General features: G+C 39.4%; 1 long non-coding RNA gene across 1 annotated transcript in view; it reads right to left on the bottom strand.

Annotated features, from left to right (window-relative positions):
• Positions 1-2,748: 2,748 nt before the first annotated feature.
• LOC116217322 overlaps positions 2,749-18,141 on the bottom strand; it is a 97,437-nt gene continuing 82,044 nt past the window's right edge. The window contains exon 5 of the long non-coding RNA XR_004161731.1: positions 2,749-9,283. This is a non-coding gene — a long non-coding RNA (uncharacterized LOC116217322). The remainder of the gene's footprint in view (positions 9,284-18,141) is intronic.

Genomic DNA, 18,141 nt, shown 5'->3' with positions numbered 1-18,141 from the left:
CTAGGATACAATTTGTCTTCTGGACTGCAAGAGCACACTGCTGGCTCATCTCCAGCTTTTTGTCCACCAAGTCCTCAGTAGAGCTGCTCTCAAGTTCTTCTCCGAGTCTGTGCACATGTCTGGGATTTCCCCAACTCAAGTACAACATCTTGTTTAACTTTATTAGGTTCACGTGGGCCCCCTTTTCTAGCCTGTCCAGATCCCTCAAGAGACATGTCTCTGGAGAGTAAATCTACTGAGATTTACTAGGCAAAGCATGTCAGGATAAGGAAATCCCCTGAGATGAAAAATGCTGGCAGGTAAGACAACAGTCAGGGAGTGATATGTTTACTTGCAGAGGTCTTGCTCTTCTCTTTGCAGGTACATATGGCTGTTGTTGTAGATGGTACAGGTCTAGGTGGATATTGCTCTGGATTATCACTCTCAGTGATTGTATTTTCCTTTGCTTTGTTTTCCCTTGATTTCCCTTTCTGCCCTAACTTAGACTAAGATGGCTAAATAGAGGAAGAATAACTTGTGAAGTACAACCTGTAGGCATTTAATGACATGCTGGAAGGACTTGGCATTACTACATCCATTCTGTCACTCTGCATCTAAACTTTATTTGGATTAGAAACTGTCATTTTTATTCAGCATTGGCACAGCACCCAGTATACCAGAGCATTGCTCTGTGTCCAGAACAGCTGTGGACTGCTATGAGAGCTGCATGTGGCTACTGGGAAGTATGGAAAGGAGGAGTGGCTGGCCTGTCTCTGCCTCTGGGGGAGGCCTGGGTGTATGGAGAGTGTCTAACAATAGCCATCAAGCTTGGGTAACTCCACTGGCTCTCTTTGTGTCATTCACAGCACTTCGCAGCCACTTTGCCATGTGAGTGGGTTAAGATTACACATCCAGAAAATTAAAGCACCTCTCTGGAAGAGAGGGAGGCTCAATCTGGGAAAATGAATCTGGAAAAATGGAAATAAATGCATTCAACTGGAAGAGACACATCACCATCTGGAACAGGTTGCTCAGAGAGGTTGTGGATGCTCCCACCCTGGAGGCATTCAAGGTCCGGCTGGTTGGGGCTTTAAGCAACCTATTCTAGTGGGAGGTGCCCCTGCCTACAGGGGTTGGAACTAGATGATCTTTCCAATCTAAACCATTCTATGATTCTATGTTTCTATGAAAGGTACACATGAAGATATGTCTGCCTGTGAATAATAAGAAAACTCAGTATACATCAGACAGGAAAGGATTTAGACTTGAGCTGAGATGCACCTCCTCACACGGATTTGTCCTCTCACGTGCAGTCTCTGCCTGCCCACATGCAGCAGCTTAGTAGGTGGAATGTGCTTTCATTTCATAGGCAGAAAGAAGCTTTTAATCAACAGCAACCTCACACTTTAAGTCTGGAATCCGTGTACATGTGCATATGTGTGGGTGCTCATTGGCACAGTACTTCATTTACACTGATTGTTTTCATGCAATGAACTGCATATGTGTTGCACCTTGCGTCACCTCTTTAAATCTGAACTTTTTTATCCTTACAGACTCTGTACTATTGTGTAGTCTATTTGGATGTAATTTTTCAGTTGTACATCTCACAGATGTTTGGTCAGTAAACAAAAATGATCAGTTTCATGTGTCTAATATAGGATTATAAATCAAAGGACAACATGGCTGGAGATCCCCCTTGCCATACGTCACCTGGGAATAAGATGAACCTTTCAGATTCCTGAGGTCTTTAGCACATGGATTACTTTCCACCACAGACGAATTTTAGGTCACTGGGCTTATTTCAGTGGCAGCTAAAACATGGATTTGAACACAGATTTAAAAGTAATCTGAGAGTAATCCACTGGGCTACTTGTTGAGCTGTCTCCACCTGCTTCTACTATTTCAGTGTTGCATTTTTGGACTGTGACTACATACACATTTTCCTTTATATTTGTATTGTTTATTTATGCACTGTGCTTCTATTTTAGCGTTTTTTGAGGTGCAAATGCTTGCAGGCTTCCTCTGAAATTATTTGATCATATACATTTGCGGAATGCTTTACCGTCATCTGGTGCTTACTTTTTTAACATGCACTTTAGACAACACTGTGATTTGTTTGAACATTAAGTTCAGTCATGGATGGAAGCCAGCATGCTGCTTTCACATCATAGATCTGCACTCAATTGTGTAACATTTGGATCAGAAACATTTAGGATTAAATACATTTTCTAAATGTTTTGAGAAAGCTTTTCTCAACAGAAGCTCTGCTGCAGTCGTCACACTTTCAGGTAACTGATCTCTATGTTCACTGCCTCTGAACAGCAGGACTTAGAAGACTTCAGACAGTAGGTGACTTGATTAGATAATCTTGTTTCTTTCTTTGTTTTCTTTCACCTCCTGTATTTTATTACATTTGAAAATTAAAACAAACTCTGCCAATAGCAAATTTGCTTCTGTTTCCTTTTGTTTGCACTAAGATTTATATATTTGCATAACATTGCCTTCTTACACTGAAATCAAGCCTGCTTTAGTGTCACTGCAGTCTAAGTAAGGAATAACCTACTGCAATTTCAAACAATAAAGGCTGATTGAAGTGTCAATGATTTCAGCTGTGTTTTGTATTACAGAGTTGAACATACTTGTTTTCCATTTAAGCAAAACAATCCCAAGGAATAAAGATGACAGGATAAAGGGCAGTAGTCAAAGATGTGAGATCTTCAGTGAAGCTTACTGCAATAAAAAGAACCTCATGGTTGTACTTAACTTTATTTATTTATTTATTTTAATTTTAAATTGAAATTAATGATATTCTGATACAAATAAACTTATTTACAACATTGCATTCTGTTCCCCAGTTGTTCCTACACACAAGGAACACGCGCAAGTGTACAAAGAAAGATGCTCTGGAAAATTAAAAGAACCCAGATTACAATAAGTCCATCACATTTCAGTTTCAGAGTATATAAACAGCACACCCATTTATCTTATCTGAAGTAGTGAAATTGCAGCTTTCTCTGAGAGCAGACTCTTTTCCTTGAGAAAATATGATGCTTCTAGATACAAACAAAAACAAAAAACCTACAAAAATGTAAATTGAAATACACAGCAGAAATTCTGAGAATGTGTCATAAAAGTCAATCAAATTTCTTGACAAATGCATATTAAAAATGAAAACTTTTCATGGCACAGTTAATATTTATGCAAGCCAGTATGAAGTGATAACTCCACAATTATTTGAGGACTAACATCATTCATCAGTTTAGCTCATGAGGTATTCTGCAATGCAAGAATACCTTCCTTTAAAGAGAAAGATGTCTTTACCTGAAAGCACAGTGTTTTCAGAAATAGCTCATTTTCATTGAGCTGATGAGTAGTTTGAAAGCTAGTTGTCTAAGGGCTGTGTCCAAACACAATGGCTCAGCCAAAGCTTTCAAGACCTATGATTTTTTGGTTTTGGACGGAAGCTTAGAAAGCCTCAATTATACCTCAGATTTCAATGCCCCTAACTTTCTCCTTAGGTTATGCTGGAGCCTTTCCAGAACATTCTTCAATCTTTCAGAATGCCAAGATAACACAAGTAAAGAGAGCTAAACATTTCATTTTATAATTGATAATTCCAAACTGAGATATTTGGGGTTTCCTCCTCAATTAGAAATTGCATATTTTAATTTTTATTCCAAACAAAAAATGAACCTTTCAAATATTTCAGAATTTCCTAAAAAAAAATAGGAATACAGAATTCGGAGACATTCTAATCACCATTCTGTAAAGTTTCTTTCTTCTTTTCTTCCTTTTATTTTTATTTTCCCTAGAAATGCTTTTAAAACATTTGAAATGTTCTTATTTGTGCTGATTAGTCTGGAAATTCAGACCAAGCACATGATTTTACATGTTTTTAGATGTCATTTAATAGGCTTCATTTTTATTTTTATTTTTAATTATCCAATAAGGAGGCAGAAACAGCAGGATGTGATTTAGATGCCTGTATCATCTCAAAAATATTAGCAAGTGATGACTAATCAAAATCAGCAATGCATGGATTGATACTTCTTTCCATAAATTATTTTCATTTATATATTTTACTAGCAAAATGTGAGACATAAGTTACCAGAAATAATTATCAACTTCCTGCTTGGGAAACTAATGGAAACTGATCAACTATGAACATGGATCTTTGTGCAGAGCACTACAAATTTCGAACAACTGAAGACAGGCCTTCCAGCAGGTACTCTACAAGTCCTAAGCACACAAATCTGAACAGTAAGACAGAGACATTATGGGTTCGCTTCTCTTTCTCAAAAGTGTGAACAACAGGTAGGCGTAGTGTATGAGACTAAATGGACAATATTTCTCTCTGTTGCTGCTATCAAGAGGTTGAAAATAAACTAGACAAAACCCCATCAGCTATACCCTGTCACAGAGGTTTCACTAACATGAGAGATCTAGTGGTGTTCCTGAATGCCCTTGCTGACAGCTAGGGCCAGTGGAATATTCCTGTAACACCAGTCTTGTGCAATCAACACAAAGAATGAACTACAAAGGTGTTATGGTTGGTCTTTGAGTTTCTCCTGTCGAAAACTAAATGTATATGCTAAAATGAACAATTGCGTTGGATAATCTCTCCCATCAGTCAAGAAGACTTACCCATTCTACTTGTTAACCAGCGTACATTACTTCTTTTCCTTGCTCTTTGTTACTTTTCATTGATTTCTTCTCTAGAGTGCACTTAAAAACTGTGACTAAAACATGAAGTCCTGATTCCTACTAATGTTTAGACTCTGGGGAAAAAATAAAGAGAGAGGTGCATGAAAGCAAGGAGATTCTTTTTGATCCTTTGAAATACACTTATAGTAATTCCTTTATTTATGTGATTTAATCAATTTAAAAACTGTTGCTAGACCCAATAGAACTTTAAGAAGGCAATATCTAGGAAGTCTTTGAAGATAAATGTTGTTGCAGAATGTCCTGTCTGATCTATTTCAATTAAATGCCCTAGCCACAAAGGGGCAAAGCATCTTGGAATGATGCTGCAGGTTGTGCAGAGAGAGACTCTTTAAAATCCCTACTGCTGGAGCCTGTTTTGGAAAGCATTAAGAAGTTATGAACACTCTGAAAATCAATTTACTAAAAACTATTGTTAGACAGGCAGTCAAAACCTATGACCTCCAAAATCACTTATCTAAAATGTGCACTAATTGTTGTCTTCAGATTGTACTCATTAAAAGTCATTGTGTTGCAAAGACTGAACAAATAAAGTCAGTTTATACTGAGTTATAGCTTCATTTCTCATTGGTGCATTGAGATTTAGAATGTGAAGAAGTTATCTATGCATTTAGCAATCTGTGACCATGAAAAGTTATCACTCCTTTCTAAAAATATATCTAAATCCCAGAATTACTTAGCTTATTTTGCATAATAGGGAAAGTTTGATAATCAGAGTTCAAAATTTCACAGGTTTTGTAACAGACTTCATGTTTGTACTTTATTTAAAGAATTCTGTAGTTTTACTGAATTTGGTGGGATTGCTGATATGTATAAAATTAAATATATCCTGAAAATGAGCTGGGACTGGATTTCTTTACCTTAACATATTTTGCCCAAAATAAATTCCCAGAGAGATCTGCAAATGTGCACAAACAGGGTTCAGTGATAACTTTTATAATCTGTCTCTTCACACTGAATTGTGTGAGGAAAAGAAAACGCAAGTAATGTACTTGAGATGAACATCTGAGTGACACTGAGAATTGTCATAACTATACTTGACATTTGTTTCCTTTGGAGTAGAAATGGAAAAATGCAGGACCTCCAGCTGGGGCAAGCAGTCCCTACCAGTTCTGGCAATGGAGTGTTTCATTCTGTTGCCTTTAACAGAGCCATATGAAACAGAGCCCATCTCTGATCACAGACAAAAGCTTTCTAATCTGCTACATTTGATGCTGCACCTAATATTACAGAGACCTGTTTCTAACTTGTATGTCTAAGTCCTTAATGAAATAACAACTGATTGTCTAAAATGCCCTGGAAGTGTAAAAAGATGTAAGTCTTTAGCACATATTATCAGAACTGTTACTTCTCCTTTCCAGAAAGTTTTCATTCCAAAGCAACAGCTGAGAAAGATGAACCCAGATCAAATTAATAAATCCAGTTGACTTCACCTGGATCCCAGACTGGAGCACTTACAGAAAAAAGGCAGCCTGATAGCTTCAAACATCAACAGCTGTGACCTTTTTTGTAACCTCTGAGGGAAACTGATATGTAGAAAAGCTTTAAAAGGCAATTATAGGAGGTCTATTAAGAACCACATACAATACGAGTAACTTTTTCCTGGTAAATGAGTAGGGCAGAGCCTCTTTAAGGACCATACCTTTCAATTTTAGCGTCGCTGCTAACAAAGAAGATGATGGAGAACAAATTCTAAGCAAGACCTGCAGCCTCTCCTTTTTCAATACAGAAATTTTCTACAAAAGCTTTCTCTACACAATACATCCAAAGGCAGCCCTGAAAATCCTCAACTACACGAGAATACAGATAAGAACCAAGCATGCCAGTTAAAATCCACCGTCACAATGGGAAAACAGTACAAATACCTATGCTTTTATGCAATAATTGCAATACATTATTTCTAGTAATAGGGTTATGTATGTGAAGCAAATACTGATTGAGGGTGCCAGCAGATCACGTTCATAACAAGGTACAGAATGCAAATGCTCTGTGAAAAACCTATAATTGATTCAATACCCAATTGTATGCATATTGGTATCTAGGTTGCCTGAGTAACCTTAACACTAAATACAATACAGAAAGTAGTTTATTATCACAAGTCTCCCAAATATATTACCCCATTCATATATATATATATTTTGAGACTCAAACTTAAACATTGCTGTCCAAAATGTCTATTGTGACTTGAAACAAGGAACAGACATTCCTGGAGACTCTAGGAGAGTCTGAGAGCTTAGCAGAGTAGGAAGACACGTAGCATATGTTTCCCTTCACTGCTCTTCCTTTGTTTCAGTTCCCTTGGGAGCTTGTGGCAACAGAGATTTCTGGCATGACCTGAGCAGATGCAAGGACCTGAGGGGAAGAAATTTGCATGCAGTTGTATTTACTGACTACAGCATTTGGGTTGGAAGTGCTGACTGCTCTTCCACTGGACTTCTTTTCATGAGCAACCCATGGGTTAACTGAGAGTGACTTGGCCAGCTGATGCAGTGATACCTCTAGTAATCAGGTGATTACTTTCTGGTAATCAGGTCGAAATCTGAACCTGCTGTTTATTTGGCAGGCACAGTTTTGGCTGGGTTCTGCCCTCATCATATCAAACTCCCCTTGGAGCCAAATGAAATGCTGATGTGGTCTTGCAAGAAAAGTTCAGCTTGAAGGTGTGACCTTGGTAGAGCAAGATCACCGCTAACACCTGAAGCTAGTCCTGAGAAGAAAACGCAGTTCCCAAGACCCTTACTGTGAAAAGCAAAATGATACTCACTTAGGGCTTAGGCTACCAATAGATATGGAGTCCTTTAAAATCAAATGTTTGACCTGAAGCAGCTAAACCTTCTTTACACTCTGCACCTAATACCTTCTACTGCAGCAATGCTGTTCAGTGCAATCAGTATTCTGGGGCACAGACTCTTTCCTTTCTTAATGCAAAGCCTTACTTGCACTTCTTTCTATAGGCTGCATGCTAATGAGGACAGTTTGCAACCTTTGCTGTCAGCGAGGAGTCCCGGGGTAACACTCCCTGATTCCTGGTTGGTGGGAAGCACTGCAAACGACACCTTCTAATTGGGGAAAAAAGCCAAACGATATCTTGTCGACATGCAGTTAAAACAAGTTACCTTAACAAAACCGATGTTTCGTATTTCGTGTGAAGATGACATTCCTCAGGGATCCTTTCTGCTGGTCTTTAAAAAATACTCAATGCAGTTGTCAGCTTTGCTGTACTTCCAAATCTGGAGGTTAAGAAGCTGAAGTAGAACACGTATGTACGGAGAGCACGCAGAGGTGAGATGTGCAATAGTGGCATACAACAGAGCACGGTCTTTTAAGAGATGGGCCTACTGTTATTCAGATTACCGCATCACTGAGATGTAGCAGGGGAAATGAAGTTCCCCTGAACACCAACAATCCAAAGATTTAACTTTTTCTGAGATCGATATCTATATAAGCAACCAGCCTGAGCAGAGGCAGAGAGACACAGAGATGTCCAGCGTCCTCTGCAAGGTGACATACAATGTCAGGAAAGAGCTGGGGACACAAATCAATTCCTTTAAGAAAACCTTTCTGATACAGCCAAAGGAGTACACTGTAGGCGTTCATGGTGCTGTGAACATTTATACTTAGCTAAGTGCACATTCTTTGCAAAAGTTGGCCAAGAAACTGTTAATATTTTCAGAGAAAAATACTGACAGAAGCTTATGCCCACCCAAGACTTAACCTTTTTTTTTTTTTCCTGGTTTTAGTGAACAATAAAATTAAACATCAATTTCATAGTTCTGAAAATAAATCATTTTCTAAGCTAGCTGAAAAGTTTTCATAAGATGATGCTTCTTTTTTATGTTGTTGATGGAAAAAGGAAAATTTCAGACACCATTTTGAACAGAAATAAATCATGAAGCATGTATTTTGTCTGAAAGTGTATAGTCAGTTCTCCTCATCATGAATGGCAGCAAAGATCTATGTATGAATGCTCATTGATATTGGATACTCCCCTCCTGATTTCGTCTTTCATTCTGAAAGTAGAGCACGGTCTGCTTGCAGCAGTCAAGACCTCATCCAACGTGCTGTAATCTCAAATATTCATTCTTTCTTCATACATTTTTCTCCTTAGAAATGCTGAAGCTTCAGGCTATATTGATGTGAAACATAACTTAATATGGACCAGGGAGAAATATCCAGCATTCAGCTGCTTTTTCAAGTATGTCCAGTTGTGGCCTCCAGTTTAAAGCTTGTTACTTGATTTGAAAGACTGTTACATCTCATGAATCTTAGATATTTAGCTTCTGGCTGCTTTCATAGTTTAAATGCTGTCATTTCACCTTATGCACATAGAAATACTTTTCCTATCTAAGCCAAAGTGATCCATCCACCTCTCTCACATGTTCCTATAACAGCTTCTGGGGTACAGTAGCACAGGATTTCTTCTGTGAGAGCAATTTGCTCTACCATTATATTGTCTGCGATGTATGCAGCTGTATTATTTTACCATGTTGGTCTTGGAAGGAGCTGGAAAGCAATTGGTTTCCAGCCTAAGCTTTACTTCTTCCTAGCCCACTGTGCTCTCCAAGGGAATCTCTGCAGGATTCTGTTAAAGAAGAAAAGGTAGATGAAGTTGTGTTCAGAGCTAGGGCAGACACAATATTACACCAAATCAATGGTTACATCCTACTCTGCTTTTTACTCGTTTCTTCTGTCAGCTCACATAGATGATGAACACACCTCATCCTATGTCCACATCAGCTGCCCTCAACTCCCACTGCCTGGCCCCACATTTCCCTCACTGCAGGGAACTAGTGCATTTACCATGACCACAAAGATACTTCAAAGGAAAACACAGGCAATTCTTGATACATGGATGATGAACACATGCTGGACTGAAAAAACACTTCCTGCAGAGGGTACAGCATCACGTAAGTGGTGCTAACTCAAGGCTCTGGCATCCCAGACACATTCTCTTAGATGCACCACCAGCAGCCATGCCCTCTTCAGGCTGAGCTTGAGGCTCCCTGGTAACAGTTGTAAATGGGAAGAGTCACAGGAGGCAAAGGCCACATAGCCTTGTTCCAAGAAATGAGTGCAGAGCTGCTCTGTAAATGGAGTTGGCACATATGTGAGATGCTCATCGCTTGTAAATACTGGTGGGAGTGAAATGTGCAGAGTTCATGGGGAATTTCTATGGAGCCCCACGCAGTTACAGAGGCATTCTTCCTTAAATTTAAGGCAGCTAATTAGAATAATATATGTGCCACTTCAGCCTGATACCTAATGATCCTGCTGTGTAGAGAGGAAAAAAAAAACCTTGCTTGAGAGAAAAAATGTCATTATTTTCCCAAGGAAAATACAACTCTGAAACTTAGCATATACTTTTTCAGAGATGTTGCAGTCATCTGTCTTGGATCTCATCTACACTACTGTGTGCGCATTTTGTTGTTTGGCATGTCACCTTGTTGCTAAGTGTGAAGCCAGAAAATAAGTAGGCAGACCACTTCCTGCCTCAAGGACGATGTGGGAGAGGAGGGTCTGAAACATAATGTTGTAGAGACCAAAAGTTAAAAAATAAGAAAGATCTAGCCATGATTCCCTTCCTTTACTTTATTTCATTTTTTCTCTTTTAGTAATTCATTTTCACTTGTTCCTAACTGCTGGTGATTTCTGCCTCTGCTAACCTTAAAGAATCCTAAAGCAGAGAAACAATTTTCTCATTTATTCATGCTACTCCATCCCCTCTAGAAAAGAAGGAATTATCTCAAAGACCACTTTTTGTGTCACTGTAAAAACATGCCCTGTGCAAAAGTGAGTGAGGGCAGGAGGACACGTCTGGAGCCCTTCCAGCACTTAAAACAATCCTATTTTGTTTTATCATACCACAAAGAGAGTACTAGCCTTGAAACCACCACCTCCACTGGGAGTAGTGTCCCAAGAGACATTCATCAAGGACTGTCAGAAAAGCACCATCCTTCGGCCCCACTGGAGTATGACTAAATGTGGTTGTGGTAGTGTGTTTTTTCTTTTGTTTTCTTTGCCTCTCTCTAAGGCATTAATTTTTAAAAGCTGCTCTAATGAAAGCTTTAAACAAAAGGCCTAACATGAAGGAAAAGTAGTCAAAATGTTCATGAAAAATAAAAAATGAAAGACATCTTTGTTTTGTTCAGAATTTTCACTGAATTCTTCATTCCTACAGGTTCACCTGCATCTATATTTGTTTGTAGGGTTAGGGGGCAGAAGTCTATATTTTGATTTTTTTTATTAGAAAAAAAAGATAGAAATAAGATTCTGATCATTCCTTACACACACGTGAGGTTTATAAGTGAAAAGAAATGTATTGGAAAACAAAGGCTGAAAACAGCAGTGCACCCTGTTCATATCACAAACCCTATATATGCAGCTACAGCATAGGGCAGCAAATTACACAGTGAAAAATTAGTCAGCGAGTATATGATTGCCTGCCTGGGGATGCATAAAGAAACCACAAAACAGAAAGGTCTTGAACAAAGCCACTTGCAAAAGCCAGACTCAAAGACAGAAGACCTGGTTTAGAAGAAAGAGGTAGACTAAAATACAGTAATATAATACAGAGGAGATCTCTCAAACAGACAGAGTCCTTTCACACCTATGGACAACCTCCTAACTCTGAAGTCTGACTCTGATCTGAAAAACCTCGTTTTATTATACTTTTTGAGAAAGTTTCTTCCCACTCTTCAGTTTCCAGATGAACCTTCTGCAATGACATACAGTAATTTCTCAGTAATAATGAAATTTGAAATGTTAACAGACAGAAAGCTTTCGTTGCACAAAAAACAACCCTCATTTTCTGAGGGCACATCAAGACAGTTTCATGCCAAATTCTCACTCAGGCTAGGAAACAAAGGGCACAGCTTGTTCTGACTTGGGCCTCCTGTGCACTGAGAAGCCTGCTGGGCCAGGCTGCCCCAGCTGTGAACATGGTGGACCAGGTGCTTTTGGCTGCAGGCTCCCATCCATCAGGTGCCAGGCTGTGGATCTCCAGTTGCCTTGTGTCACTCCCCAGAAAAGGAAAGAGATGGGGGGACCCACTGAGGGCCTGCAAGGCCAAGGGAGGCTTCTGTGTCAGAGTATGAAGTGACAACAATCCTTAATGGCCTCCTCTCTACTCCACATTTTGCTCTGATAGATGAAGTAATTAAATGCCAATATAGGCAACCCTGAAATCTTCGCAGGCCTGGTTATCAAAGGATTGTGCACAAGTCTGCAAACTTCTCCATGACATCCTGCAGGAGGTCTCAGAAACCACCTTGAAGCTGAAGGAGTAGCTGTATCTTCCCAGGACATGCCTTGGGGCTGCAGCTTCACAGCAAGGACAGCTGGTCAGCGTTGATTACTGCTTTGTGTGCACAAGGCAGGGGCACCACACCACCACCATACTAACTAACTGAAATTTGCATGGTCCTGCTTAGCTCCAGGATCCTTCCCCCACCTCCTCTCAGCCTGACCACCTCCTTGCTCTGGAGTAATGTTGGCAGCAGGATTCGTTGCCCACCTGTCTGGGAGACCTTTGCATCTTCTGCACAACTTCACCTCACCATGAAGCTTACAGCATGCAGTGGGTTAAAAATAGAACACTTGGAGGTAGACACAGCAATTCCTCCATCTTCCTCTGCTACAGCCTGTTTTGGTTCCTCATCTTCCTCTCCTGTATTGTTATAACAGTAGCCTGTCACATGCCTTCTGTTTTGTTTTGTTTTAGTAGGGAGAGAAGTTTCACTGCAGTTTAGGTTAAGAAAATTGCTGTTATTTCTCAATACTGTATCCTTTCCCTATTCACACAGAGCAGGAAGATTCTGTAGCAACTTCTAATCAAACTTTAATTAAACAGTGATTAAAAAACTTTTAATTTTTTTAATTTATAAAAGACAGAAGTGTTTCTAACCAAGAAAAAGAACCAAAGCGTCCTAAGAAACTATGCTCCCTTCCTACGAACAAACTGCAATCACACCCAGTAGCATAGCTCACTTCAGACAAGTGCTGTGCTTCAGCAGATTGCCCTTTGAGAGTCTGATGCAGGACCCAGCACGATGAGTTACTGCTCTCCAATTAGGGACTTCAGACACCTCCTGAATAATGTAGCTATTAACAAAAGCAGTGATTCTAAAGTTGGTAATATTCAGTCACCACTCAGCTTGCCCCACAATGTTCCACAAGGTATGGCGAATCATGTAGTCTTATGACCTTTATCCCAAGTAATTAGAGCTCATGTTTATGTCAGTAGGGCCTGTCCCAGGGATCTGAAGGTCTATTTCTTCCCAGCAATGGAAATCTCTAGGTAAATCAGTGCTGTCTGGGGGAATAAAAAACTCTTAACTCACCTGTTTGCTGTGTATGAGACATTGTTAAGCTCTGTAAATTAACAGGGGTAAATTCTCTTTACCTGAATTAATTCTCAGCTCTACTAATAGGTTAAATAATTTAACAAGGTCCTAAGTCTGCATGACAGCCTTAATTTAGTGCTTAGCTCTCTTTGTGTGCTGAAGTAGTTTCGAGGTCAGTTGAATTAAATCAACGCTAGCCTAAAGACAGAGTTAAGCTGTGCAAATAGTTCCCTGAATCAGGAAGCACATAACCAGCAGATAACTCAGTTAGGTTTCAACTTTTGTAGGTGTAATTTCTTTTGTCTTCTGGGGTTTGGAGCAAGCTTTGGAAAGAAAATTCCACATTCTAGCAATGTTAATGACTTATGTGCAGGCACAATTAGAAAAAGTACTATTTGCTGAGTTGGGCTCTGGGATTGAGCTTGCCTAAATCAAAGCTTGGGCATTTAGTTAGCCAGCTATTATACATGCTATCACACTGCTCTTTCAATTTCTCCCCCTTTTTTCAGAATACATTATTTTTAAGGGACAGTTAAAGTTTCTCAGCTTTGCTGTTTCTCTTTTACATTCAGCTTTATACTGTCATAGGTTATCAGCTAATCTCACTTTCCTTGTGAGCAGCCTACCCTACCATTTAAGTTAAAATGGTTTTCAGAATAAGTCAGTCCTGTAAGATGTTATGACATTTTGTGAAACAACATAATGCAATGTGACTGATGCAGATGGATATACCCCATAAAGCTGAGAGATTTAGACATGTAGTTTTACCCCCAAAATCACTCCATAAAGCAGTTTTGTTTAAAATATCACTTTGAAACCCTATTTAAACTCCTTGGAATAGATAACAAATTTATTTAAACTTTTATATAAAAAGCTTTTTACCTGAATGCTTAGAGTTTTTCTATGTGCAAAGCTTTTTCAGCTCAGAGCAGAGGGAAAAATATAAAATATATTTAAAAGCATCTAGCTAATGTTTCTTTCTTTACTCTCACTCCTGAAGAAAAAATGCTTTAGTGGGATCAATAGCTATAAATCATTAGAAATGATTTGAGGTTTTATTTCATCTACTTTTATTATTATGTCCATGCCATCTGCTGTACATATTGAGCTTATTACACTAATTCACTTTGCAAGCTGCAACCTCTGAGTGAGAGATGTCAGAGGGCAATTGATTAGGGGATATTTGTTCTGTTACACCTTTTCCTTTAATTTCTCTCTATAAGGATTTCAGGTTGAGCAAGTGAGCTGACATAATCATGGGGCCTCAGGTCTGGAGATAAATGAGATGTGTGACTTTGTGCATTCATAAACATCAGAACATCTTTTAACCTGGCAGTGATGGAAGGGATAGTCAGTGTCAGCTGTGTGTTAATACAAAGCTGAAGGCACAAAGTTGTTTCTTTGCTTAAAAGCTGAAAGAGAATGAACGTCCGGCATATAAATGATAGCTTAAACTAGGAATCTACTTCCTATACACCTTTTATTATCTGCATTCAAAATAGTGCTGTGTGATAGCAGTAGGACAGAGGAAAAAAGAAAAAAAAAAAAAGAGCAGAACAAGGAGAAACTCAGAAAGTCCTCTGTAAGTGATATCACTTATATACCAAGTGTTGGGACTGCATCCAGTATGTGAAACTCAACCACAAATGAAGAACTGTTTCGCTTCTACAGTTTTCAGCCCTACGGCCTGAAACTCCTGTCTCCCACATTTGCACTAAACACACATTAAGGGTTATAGGTGCTTGAAAAAATATCCATCACCTTGTCTCCATCAGTTTGAGACAGTGTCAAGAAGAAGAAGCGAACAAGACATGTCATAAATATTAGAGACTGGCATGGTAACCTTAGAGCAATCAGTCCAAGTATGACAGTAGCCTGAATATTTAATAACTAAGGCAACTTTACAACAGCAACCTGAGTTTCATCCCACTTTGACCTGTTTATAATTAACTTCTACATCATGTCTGAGGTCCTGTCAATATATATAGAGTTGAGTAACATTTACACACCTGAGAAGTTCCAATGAGCTCAGACAAAAACCATGAAAAATCATATCTAGTGGATACTGCTGCTGGATCCTAAATGTAGACAGCCATGCATGAATACATAAGTCTAAGAACCTCTCAAAAGGTCAGGACAGTATTTTAGCAAAGGTTTCTCACTGGGGCTCCTGGACCACCCAGTCAGAACTCTTTCCTAGTACAGTGCCCACTATTTCTCAAAGAAAACAGCCTGGGCTAAAAGAAAAAAAAAAAAAAAAAAGAGAAATCTCACTAAGCACCGTCACAGGCTTTCCAGAGAATCTGTGAGCCTCCTCCTTGGAGGTCATCAAACAAGCTGCCTGGACATGGTCCCAGGCAACCTGCTCCTGGTGGCTCTGCTTCAACAGGGGTTAGACCAAATGGCCTCCAGACATCCATTTCAGCCTCAACTGTTCTGTGATTCAGTGATGTTTGAAGATTTGGAATTATACAACATGCTATGAGTTGCACAGTTGCACTCATGTACAACTCAAGGCTGGCTTGTGACCCCACCTAAATTCCAGCTATTACAGACTTCAAAAGCAAGTCTAGTCACTGGTAAATTAGGTGCTCTCTTACATTGTTTCCATTGTACCAGCAGTGTGCCCAGGATTGCCATTTTTAGCTTGAAAGTAGACTGAACAATTTCCATTTATTTGGGTAAACAAGCTCTCAGATGATCTTCATTTTGTATAAGATTTTATATTAGCCCTTTAAACACTGATTCAGATGATTCTCAAGCACATAATTTAAATTGAAGGTAAATGGCACGCCACAGAAGTCTGTCTCAAACTTATTATCAGTGATAACCTCTGAGAGACAGACTGTTGTCTGAGAACTTTACTCCTATAATACCTCAAAATATCTTCAAATTGCAATTAGTATATTTTTCTTCAGTTCATGAATTTTTAAATGGTAAAATGTCAGATCTTACATGACTTGACCCCCAACTATCTGGTTGTGTCATATTGTGCATCTAGTTTCCTCAGTGGGCAGGCTCCTCTTTGCCCTGTTATTAGGTACTTTACAACTTCACTACTAATTGCACAAACTGAATCATTTATGACAGAAATCAGGGCAACAATGGAAACAAAAAGATTGCAGTAAAGCGTTGCAACTGACGTACTGATGGATGCTGAATAGAAGTGCCAGCTGTGTCTTATCAAAAGAGACAACTGAAAAAGAAAATCCCAACAAGGACTTTGTGCATTCAATGGTGTTTTGGTGTCTGTAGGAAGAAAACAGCAGAAAGGATTACTGAAAGCCTCTCTTCGCAGCAGGTCGCACCACCACCCTGTGATGAGGTGTGGATTGCCATTTCACTGTTACTGCTACAGTGTTTTTTATGATGCAGGATTTGCTATTGCATTAAGAACAGAAAGTGACTTTCTCTCTCTTTGACAGAGCTTCAGCTAGTTGAGCTGTACCCATGTCTCTCCAGCACGTTTTCTCTGCAACTTACTGAACTTCCAGCACTGAATAAGCAGTGTTAAGAGCACAGCAACAGAGCCAGTAGCCTGACTGCTGGGTAACACTTTCCATAGAGAGTAAATAAGCTCCTTTGTACAACGCAGTCTCAGGAGAACTCTTCTCCAATTGGCACAGACTGTGAAACACACCCCTTCCTTGCAACACTGGGAGAAAAAGTAATACCCTTCTCCTCTCGTCTCTCCTGCAGCAATCTAATATATTCTCACTGGCATAGCCAAAGCCAGTGGCTAACAGCAGCTGGTGGTACAGCTGGAGCCACAAGGAAAGCTCAGGAAAGCAGTATGTGCAGGACCTGTGCAGAGATGATGATGAATGCAGGGCACGTAGGAAGCAAGCCATTTACATTTTGGCAGTCTCCACAAAGTAGGTCCCAAAAAGTCATCTTCTTCTGTTGGGAAATATTGACTTGTGCAGCGTTACCACTGCAGTGTTTCCTGCTACCTGTCCAGCACGCCCATGCAGAGCAGTCAGCTTTTGTTGAGCCTCCTGGACTGATGTATGGTACTGCAATTATGTTCACCTTGACTAACACAGCTAAATCCTTCTTGGGATCTAAAACCTTGATCTAAAGCTTCATTCCACAGGTAAACTCCCAGAGCTAAAGGGGACTACATAGGGCAGAAGCAAATATTAAAAGGCCCCACCCCAGAGGTTTCAGTAATTTAATAAGGATAAATAAAGCATAGAGAAAATGATTATCAGGAGCATCTAAGCAGATTAGCACCTCACATACTGAAAGCATTACAGAGTCTAAATATTGCAGCATGAACATCTTGCTTGTCTGTGAGCACGAGCAATACTGCAAACCACGTAGGAGTTGCATTTTAGATGGCTGAGATGCACAGTTAGCTTAAAGAGCCACAGTCATTATTTTTAGACACGGATGATTAATTTGCTTTACCAAGACTCAAATGTAACATAATGTATATAATATAATTAGAAGGCTATGTCTCTATTAATACTGTAGGCAAAATGCAGAGATAGGTTTATGAGAAACAGTGGGAGTCTGATAGTTATTTATACCTTCATTCTGTCTTTGAGCATGTGGACTTCAACCTGGAAAGTTGAGCACTTGAGAGCCATGTGCATTAATCAGTGCGTTACTGATTTGCCTTCAGATTCCACACTTGAACATGTTTTGCCATATTTACATTACTAGCCTAAGAGTCGGACAGGACACGACCATATGCTGAGAAGGTCAAAAAAGAGGACAAAAATGCAGAAATTTGGTACCACATCTGGAAAGATAATGAAAAGGAGACTTTCTTCTATATGAATTTACTTTCTCTCAGATGTATGGCATGCCAGGAGCCCAAGAAGTGTGATGCAAAGGAAGTTGCCCCGCTTCATTTTCATCCAGGGAAAAATAAGAGTGCCATACAGTGGAGAGGTCATCCTAACACCTTCAGCACTCTTCTTTTAAGATCACAAGGCTAAATTCTCAACTTGCCTAGAGTTACCATCACACAGAACAAATATGCATTTCTTTCTCTGCAGACTAATAGCTAAATGTTGTCAGATCCATATTACCAGTACAAATTTTGGCCCATCTCTCTGCACATATGCATTGGGTAGAAATAGTCATA

This window comes from Meleagris gallopavo, chromosome 1 (assembly GCF_000146605.3).
Source record: "Meleagris gallopavo isolate NT-WF06-2002-E0010 breed Aviagen turkey brand Nicholas breeding stock chromosome 1, Turkey_5.1, whole genome shotgun sequence".
In the NCBI taxonomy this organism is placed as follows: Eukaryota; Metazoa; Chordata; class Aves; order Galliformes; family Phasianidae; genus Meleagris; species Meleagris gallopavo.
This window is presented reverse-complemented; position numbering and strand designations above follow the sequence as displayed.